This window comes from Talpa occidentalis, unplaced genomic scaffold (genome assembly GCF_014898055.3).
Source record: "Talpa occidentalis isolate TD23 unplaced genomic scaffold, MPIMG_talOcc4v2.1 talOcc4.12, whole genome shotgun sequence".
Taxonomy (NCBI): Eukaryota; Metazoa; Chordata; class Mammalia; order Eulipotyphla; family Talpidae; genus Talpa; species Talpa occidentalis.
Genome location: NW_023601212.1, coordinates 46644883 through 46653518, shown reverse-complemented (window position 1 = coordinate 46653518; position 8636 = coordinate 46644883).

The following is an 8636-nucleotide window of genomic DNA, read 5'->3' as shown; positions in this document are numbered from 1 at the left end:
GAAAGAAACAGAGACCAGAAACTCTAGGGGTGGGTGGGAGTGTGTGGGTGTGTGTGTGGGTGTGTGTGCGCGCGCGCGCTTGAGAATATACAAATGTGCTTGGAGCCTAGTCTTCGAAATCTCATTTCTGCATTCATTTAAACACCCAGGCACAGGATGCCCCCAGGTGGAGCCTCTACCTGTCTGAAGTCCTTCCAGCAGGCAGTGTGGGACTACTTTGCCCTAGTCATTTCCCACCTTTAGATAGATACTGCAGGCAGAAGCTTTGGGAAAGGTTGATGTGGCATATTTTGCCCCAGGTCTGCTTCTTCTGTGTGGCACCTGTGCATGAATAGCAAGGGTTTTTTCTGCAGGAGTGGGGTAAGAATTGTGCTGCACTAGGCAGACATTGAAACAGCATGAGAGAGGACTAGCTGGGCTCAGCGTCATGGGGACTGCAGCAGATAAAGGTGAAGAGTTAAAAAATGAGATGGAACCATCCATGAGAGAAAAGAGCCTTAGGCCGAAAGAATGGCAGGCGCAAACACTGGGAGGGAGGCAGGCTTGAAGCACCACCAGAAGGTTGTGTGGTTGGAGCTGAGCTAAATAGAGTGGATTTCAGGTTTTCAAAAGCTCCTTCATAGAGAATGGCTAATGCGGTGGGATGGACCAACAAAGTGCTTTCAGGACAGAGAAATTAATTCTTGGAAAGATTTTGGAGGGTATATTAAGTGGGAAAACAACCCCTGCCTTAGATGAGCCGCAGGGTCACAGGGCACATTTGCCCACTTGTGCACTCCCGAGGGTTCAGGGTGTCTAAGGAGGCCACATGCAGACTCAGATATTAAGCTTTGTGTGTGTCTGGAAGAAGACTTGCTGTTTTCCAAGTTACTTGGAAGTATTTGTCCTCTAAATTCAGGCAGGTTGAGTGACTGGGATTGCGACGCAAGTTCTCATTCAGAACAATGGGCGAAGGAGGCCCTAACGGGTAGGAGGCAGGCTAGGAGGTAGTTTGGGGGGAACATGGAGTCTCTGTCACATGGAACAAGGGGCAGATTTGAAATTCGGATCATCCATCTGGCAGAGATGGGCTGGATGAACAACTTGGGACTGAGAACACCAACCATACCCTAAGGGGAGCAAACCTGTGAAAGATTTTGCCATGAAAAGAGGGTGTTAACATCTGCCTGAAAAAAAACAAGATATTTCCCAAAAGATTCCTTGGGAGTCTCTCTGGTCAAGAGGGTGTATGTGTGTGTGTGTGTGTGTGTGTCAAGAGGGGGAGGGTGTGTGTGTGTGTGTGTGTGTGTGCGCCCCAGCACTGATCCAATCATGTGGCGATATTACTGGGCAGCCCTTAATAGAGAGTGCCTAGGAATATTTGTTGAATGATTTTTTTTTTTTTTTCTGACTCCCAGGCTAGAACTGTTTGGAAATTTCTTCCCTTTTTTTCCTCTGGAGAACAACTATCCATCCCTAAACCCATCACAAATGTCCCCTCCTATAGAAAGCCCTTTCTCCCTCAGGACTTCTTTAGCTTCTGTCCCTCTGGCTTTGCCATAATGTCACGGGGCTGGGGGCGTCTGTAACAGATCCTGTTTGCCCTAGACTGGGACCTCAGGTCTCTTGAGAGCCCCAAATTCACCCAGCACAGACAGAGCACAGGAGATGACAGTGAGGCTGTGCTTAATTAAATTGTCTTTGAGACGGAGGTCTGTGTTGCCCATGCATCCACGTGCGACTGTCCTGCCTGTACAGGCCCTCCCCTCCCACACAGCCTGGAGGCTTTCAAGCCAGACTGGCTGAGCGGGGTGGGGGGGGGGCACGGTGAAGAGAGGATGAGGAGGAAGCAGGAGAGAGCCCGGAGGACTGGAAGTGTTTGAAATCATAAAGTTCCTGTTCAGAACAAAGCCCAAAAAGTGGACAGAGCGGGCTTTTACCACCTCATCTGGGCACCTGGGGTCTGAGCCCTGTCCGCGTCTTGCTTCACAGTTTGTGCCAGGAGCTGACCTCTCGAAGGCCCTGGAGCAGGGGAAGCATGACGCAGGATCGGCCCTGATGAGGTAGGGGAGCACCTCATGAGTGAGAGATGTCTACAGCAGTCAGTCCTCAGCCTCCCACAGAGGGACAGAGACACAGAATAGGGACCCAGAGACAAGGAAAGAGCAGGGAGGGAAGGAAAGCGAGAAGGTAAGAGATCAAGAAGGTAGGTCACACCACAATGGGGACAGAGAGAGACTCGGAGGGGGTGTGAATAGTAGAGGGGATTCAAAAGGAGTGGTCCTGCTCTCTGACTCTCCCCAGTCTGTCCTTGCAGGATTTACATAAAATGAGGAGGTGCCTGGCCATGTGCCCCAAACCCTCTGACTCAGGCGAGGGGTCTGAAACCTCACCTTGCCCCCCATCAGAGATGCAAAAAAACTTAACACCCAACTAGAAATCCTTAGGACCTCTCTCGGCTGGGACCTCAGAGACCTTCCTGTCCCCCATCCCTACCCCCTGTGCTGTCCATTTTGCAGATGGGGACACTGAGGGGTGGGGCAGTGTGGGGACAGCCCAGAGTTGCCCCAAACATTGAATCGTCAAGGACCAAAGTCGTCTTCGCTGACACATGTTGCTTTTCTCTTTGCTTTTAATTTGTTTAAAGAGAGAAATCAAGTTGACAGTGTCCAGTAAGACCTCCTACCCCCTGCTCCCGCCCACCCACTGTGGCTCTTTTGAGACACAGGTCACAGGCGGAGGGTCCCCCATGCATCATCAGCCACACAGCCAGGGGGACTTGGCCCCCCACCCCTGACCCAACCTCCTACAGACCCCAAACCCAGCCGCACAGTCCAGGAGGTTCGTCCTCCACACACCTCTTAGCATGTGATTGCAAATGTGAAATCAAAATGCTATTTATTTTAATTCCATCCTGTCAGTCTGGCATCTGCACAGATGCCTCCATTTCTCTGTAAATATGTGACTTGGAAAAAATGTTTAAAACCAACGAGAAGTGGTCATGAATGCATGGTGTTGAGATGTTTTGCACTATTCTGACTTTTTGGTCTCTAAAAATATTTTATTAACAGCAGACATTAAAAAAACAACAACCACAGCTCCGCTGCCTAGTGGCCTTCTTGCATTCCCATATTGGAAAAGAGTTCACCCACACTCTGGTGCAACGTAGCAGCAGCTAGCATCATCCCATTTTACGAAGAAGGAAAACCGAGGGAAGTGAGATCTTGTAGGAGTGCAAGCAAATTTGAATCCAGGACAATGAGCTGCTCTTCACTCAAACAAGTTAAGACACAATTTCCTGGGTCACACATGCTAAATTCACACACATACCCCAATTTGCCTGTTTTAGATGTAGCAGGTGATCATCTCATTTCATAAACTTGAGTGTACAAATAAGCAAACTTTTCCCTCTACAACCAATTTCAATTTGTTTTGAGCCCTTATCCCACAAGAGAGGAGAAACAGACTCTCAGCTCAGTGTTTCTTGGGAAATTCAAGGACTCCTAAGATTTAGAGTTCTTTTACATTTGGCCAGAGCAGGGGAAAGGGATCCACCACGGGGAGTGGTAGGTTTGAGTGCAGCTAAAAATGGAAGGAAAAATAGCTAAGCCCCAGGTGTTCCCCATGAAAGAGCTCTTCCATGCCTGCAATCTGGCAGAGCCTCGATGTCCTGGTGTGAACAGAGATGCACCACAACTGATTGCTTCATGTGGGAAGAAACAGGCACCCCTGGGGGCCCTGAGCTTCCCTGCAGGTTCTCCTGCCACCCTGTAGCTGCCCCCACCCCCCCACCCACCCCCTTCACCCCCTTCCCAGACCAGGAAGCTTCCATGGGGAGGTGCACAGGTGAGGCCCCTGACTGCAAGGGACGACTGGCTCCCTGGTGAGGGGAGCTGGCTTGCTTGCTGCTTCCTACAAGGTGCTGTGTGTCCCTCAGAATGTGGGGTCTACCATGTACCCAGTGGGGCTGGGGCTGGGGCTCACTGTGCTGTGAGAAATAAACTGTCTTGCTCAGATCCACGGAGTCTCAAAGTTGCCTCTGAACCCCAGCGCTAAGGGACAGGCTGGCTCCTGCCATCCTGTGTGGAGCGGGGTTCTTCTCTGAGGAAAGATGTGAATGAATCTTACTAGTGTGATGCTGAGTGAAAAAAAGTCCCAGAAATCTCCTGAAGAGCAGGCATGCTGGAGACCAGCTCCAGCTAGAAGTCGTGTCAGGGATCTCAGAAAGGAGAGGACAGCGTCGGTGAAATTTTTCGGAGGGCTGAGGGGAAGTGGAGTGAGGTAGGCGAGGTAGTGAGGAGACACTGACACTCTCTCTGGTGCAAGTGTCTCCTACTGAGGGTCTCAGCAGGTCTTTATACCTTAAGGCAAGCGGTGAGATTACATCAGCATAAGCATCAAAGCAGAACAGAGACAATCATTACATATTTTCTCATGAACATATAAAGACCCTCTTGATCTCATACTGCAAAAGGACACTACTTTGATCTGATTAAGAGAAACAACAGGGACAATTATTCTCCTTGGTACAACTCATTTTCTAGCAATAATCAATTGTCTAAGATTGTACAATGTTCAGTAACCATCAATCATCCTGTCAAGCCTTCCTAATTTTCAGTCAGTCTGCCTGTTCTGTTCCCCACTCAGTCTCTGGTGAATCTCTCACCCCTGCACCTCTGGCCTGTACTCCAATTCTTGTATGCATAAATAAATAAATCTTAAACTAGAAAGCAAGTGTTATGGAGGTCATAGAATTAAGCCTTCACGCACTGCCAATGGGAATGTAAAATGGTGCAGCTACTGTGGAAAACAATGTGGAGGTTCCCAAAAAACTAAAAATGAAATTACTCTGTGATCCAGAAATTTCACTCTGAGAGAACTGAAAGCAGCGTCCGTAGGAGACATTTGACACCGTGCTATTGACGGCATCACAACAGCTGAACTATGGAAACACGGCTGGTATCCACTGACAGATGCCCGGAGAAAGAAAGTGTGGTCTATGTAAATATATGCTGGAGTATTATTCAGTGTTAAAAAGAAAGAAATTCTGCAATGCACTAGAACACAGAAGAACCTGGAGCACATGCGCCCAGTGAGATTAGTCACACAAAAAGAAAAACACTGCAGTTTTGAGATCCATAGAGGAGTCAACTTCAGAGACAAAGTAGAATGGTGGGTGCAGAGGCTGGAGGGGGAAGAAAGGGGAGTTATTGACTAATTGGAGTTTCAGTTCTTCCAAATGAAGGGTTATGGGAAGTGGGCGTTGCCAATGGCTGCACACTCATGTGAATGTCTTTAAACTACTAAACTGTGCACTTTAAAGATCAGATCAGCAGCTGTCAGGGGCTGGAGGAGCGGGTGAGGAGTGATATCCGTTGAGTAGTCACATCCTGATAAAGAAGAGTTATGACTGTTAATGAGGGTGGGCTCTCCTTCGGGGTGATGGAATGTTCTTGAACTAAATAGAGGTGGTGGCTGCACAGTATCATGAATATATGAAGTGGCTGGTTAGTTAATTTGATGTTATGTGCATTTCAACAAATAATAATTCATTTGTTAGCTCAAATAACCATGACTATGAAGCAATTTAAAGAGAAGTTTATTAAAGGGATTATTCAGAGAACACTTAGGATCTAGACCCAGGGAGGCAGCTTCAGATCTCTGGGTGCTGATACCACTCTCCAGAAGTTTTGGTTCCAGTTACACAGAGTGTGCAGGTGGAATGCGCAGGAAGGACATGCATGATTCTCTTACAACAGAGATAAGAGGCAGCTGGTTGCGGCCTTGGTTAATGACAAAGGAGGAATGTTATATAGAATATCAAAAATGCTCTCTTAACTCTGCAGTCAGTCATTTGTTGGGGGCGGGGGGGGGGGCTAGCAGAAGAACTGCAGCATCCTAGAAAATGCTTCTGCAGGCATGAAGACCAGGCAGGGCAGCTTGACTAGGGCTCCTTCTTCCAGCAACTCATAACATGACCAGGGAATGATCTTGCCCTTGGGGTGCAATTTGGCTGCACAGCTTCTTCACAGTAAACTGTTTTTTTTGTTTGTTTGTTTTATTTTTTTTCCTTTTTGCTGACTCTAGGCCTCTGCAATTGCCAGCTCAGCAGTTTTTCAGAACAGAGACATCTCTGATAGACAGAATTTTTCTTCAGTCCACACATTTGGTAATTTAATTTAAAAAAAGAAAGAAATTGCAGGCACTATGGAAAACTATACAGGATTTATTAAAAAAACTAAACATAGAATCACCCTGTGATACACCAAATGCATTTTGATCTATACACCCAAAATAATGGAGAACAAATATCAGAGAGATAGTTGCACACCCATGTCCATTCAAGCATTATCCAGAGTAGCCAAATGTGGAAGCAGTCCAAGCGCCCACTGACAGATGAGTAGACACAATGTGATGTATGTTATGGTGGAGTATTACTTTACCTTAGAATGGAAAGAGATTCTGACACAAACTTGGATGAACCATGAGGATATTCAATTGAGTGAAATAAGCCAGACACAAAAGGATAAATACTGCTATTCCATTTAAATGAGCTCCCTAGAGTGCAAACTGGTCCAACCACTATGGAGAGCTGTGTGGAGATTTCTGGACCTACTAAACATAGAGCTTCCATATGATCCAGCAATTCCACTCCTAGGTATTTACCCAGAGGACACAGAAACATCAATTCCAAAGAGCACCTGCACTCCTATGTTTATAGCAGCACTGTTTACAATAGCTAAGCTTTGGAAACAACCCAAATGCCCAAAAATAGATGCCTGGATCAAGAAGATGTGGTACATATACACCATGGAATATTACTCAGCATTCAAAAAAGAGAAACACATGCAATTTGTAGCAACATGGATGGCGCTGGAAGGGATCATGCTCAGCGAAATAAGCCAGAAAGAAAAAGAAAAATACCGGATGGTCTCACTCATAGCAGGAATCTAGAAAACTTAACTAAGGGACCAGGAAAATGAATAACTATAAGAAAGCGAAAATCAAAATCAACAAAAAACTATGAACCAGAGACACTCTTTGGGGGTGGGGGGGTGGGAGGGGAGGGATTGGGGTCAGAATGGGGGGGGTTGCAATTGTATGGGGAATATAAAAATAAAACTTATTATTAAAATAAAATATTGTCGGCAAAAAAAAAAATATATATGAGCTCCCTAGAGGAGTCAAATCCTCAGAGACAGCAGCTGAAACCACAGGGATGGTGGCCACAGTTAGAGAGCCTCCAAGAGGGCCCTGTGATATCTGTCGAGTGTTTGTACCCTAATAAAGAAGAGCTATGATTGGTTTATACCAACCAAAGAGACCTGCCTCCCTTGCCAGCGATTAGCTTAGGAGTGGATTGTGACCCATCTCCCACCAATGGTGTATTAGGGGACTTCCAGAAATTTTTAATCCCCTAATTGAAAAAAAAAATGGTAGGTGGGGTGGGGGAGGAGTTAAATGTTTAATGGGGACAGAGTTCCCCTTTTTCTGGGAAGAGAAAGTTCTGGAGATAACTGGCGGTGATGGTGGCATAACAGCGTGAGTCAACTAAATGCCACAGGATGGTACACTTTCCTAGGGCAATTTTGTTATCTGAATCTCACAGCAACAGGAAGATAAACAGGTGACTAGCCATACTTGGCCTGCAAAGTAGTTTGTGAACTTCTTTTTTTTTTTAAGATTTATTTATTTATGCATACAAGAACTGGGGTTCAGGCCAGAGGTGTGGGGCTGAGAGGATTCACCAGAGACAGAGTGGGGAACAGAACAGGCAGATTTACTGAAGTACACTGCTAAGGGGAGCAGCGGGCGAGCCAGGAGAGGTCTGCTGCATCATGTGGGCTGCTCCCTGGCTGGGGATCGAACTTGTGCTGCAGAGGCTGTGGACAGCTTCATAGGTTGCATCTTAACCCCTTGCGCCACCAGAGAGGCCCAGTTTGTGGACTTCTAATCTATTATTTTTCAATTTCCTCTTGCTTCTCCTCACTTCTCCTACATTAAACTCTGGCAGCGTCTTTGTGCTTACCCCCACACCCCATGCTCATCTGGACCCACAGTCCCAGTCTCACCCCATCCTCCTTATCTCAATTCCACTCCCTTTTCTCTACCCTAATTCTACCCCGTTTACCCACATTTCCTCCCACACCATGTGCCAGCATGGAGTACCCTCAGGAACATCAGCAAGATGCTCGCTGGGGTTCCTGGAGGGTGTGACACAATTATGTGATTCATGATCCATGTAAGGTTACATGTCATCACATAATTTATTATATTGCATTATTATTACTCTGCTCCTAATCCTGCAATTACATGCAATGGTCTCCATGATTATGCACCCTACAATTACACAATCTTTCTTACCAGCACCACAACATGGAGCAATGAGGGAGAAGTGAGGGTTGGCATCAGCATCCGCCCCAACCCAGCCCCTTTCCAGGCAGCTGCTTAAAGGCTGCAGTCACACTCACAGACTTCTCTACAGCTGGGCACATGCTGCACTCGGGTCACTGGCCAGCCTGGAGTTCAGAAGGCAGGGGACCTGACCACTGCCCCCCCTTTGTTTGCTTCCCCGTCACTGTGCCCGCAGCCAGGTATAGAAACGCCTGATATTTGTAATCCACAATTCTTATCCAATGACAGGCTTTGTGGACCCT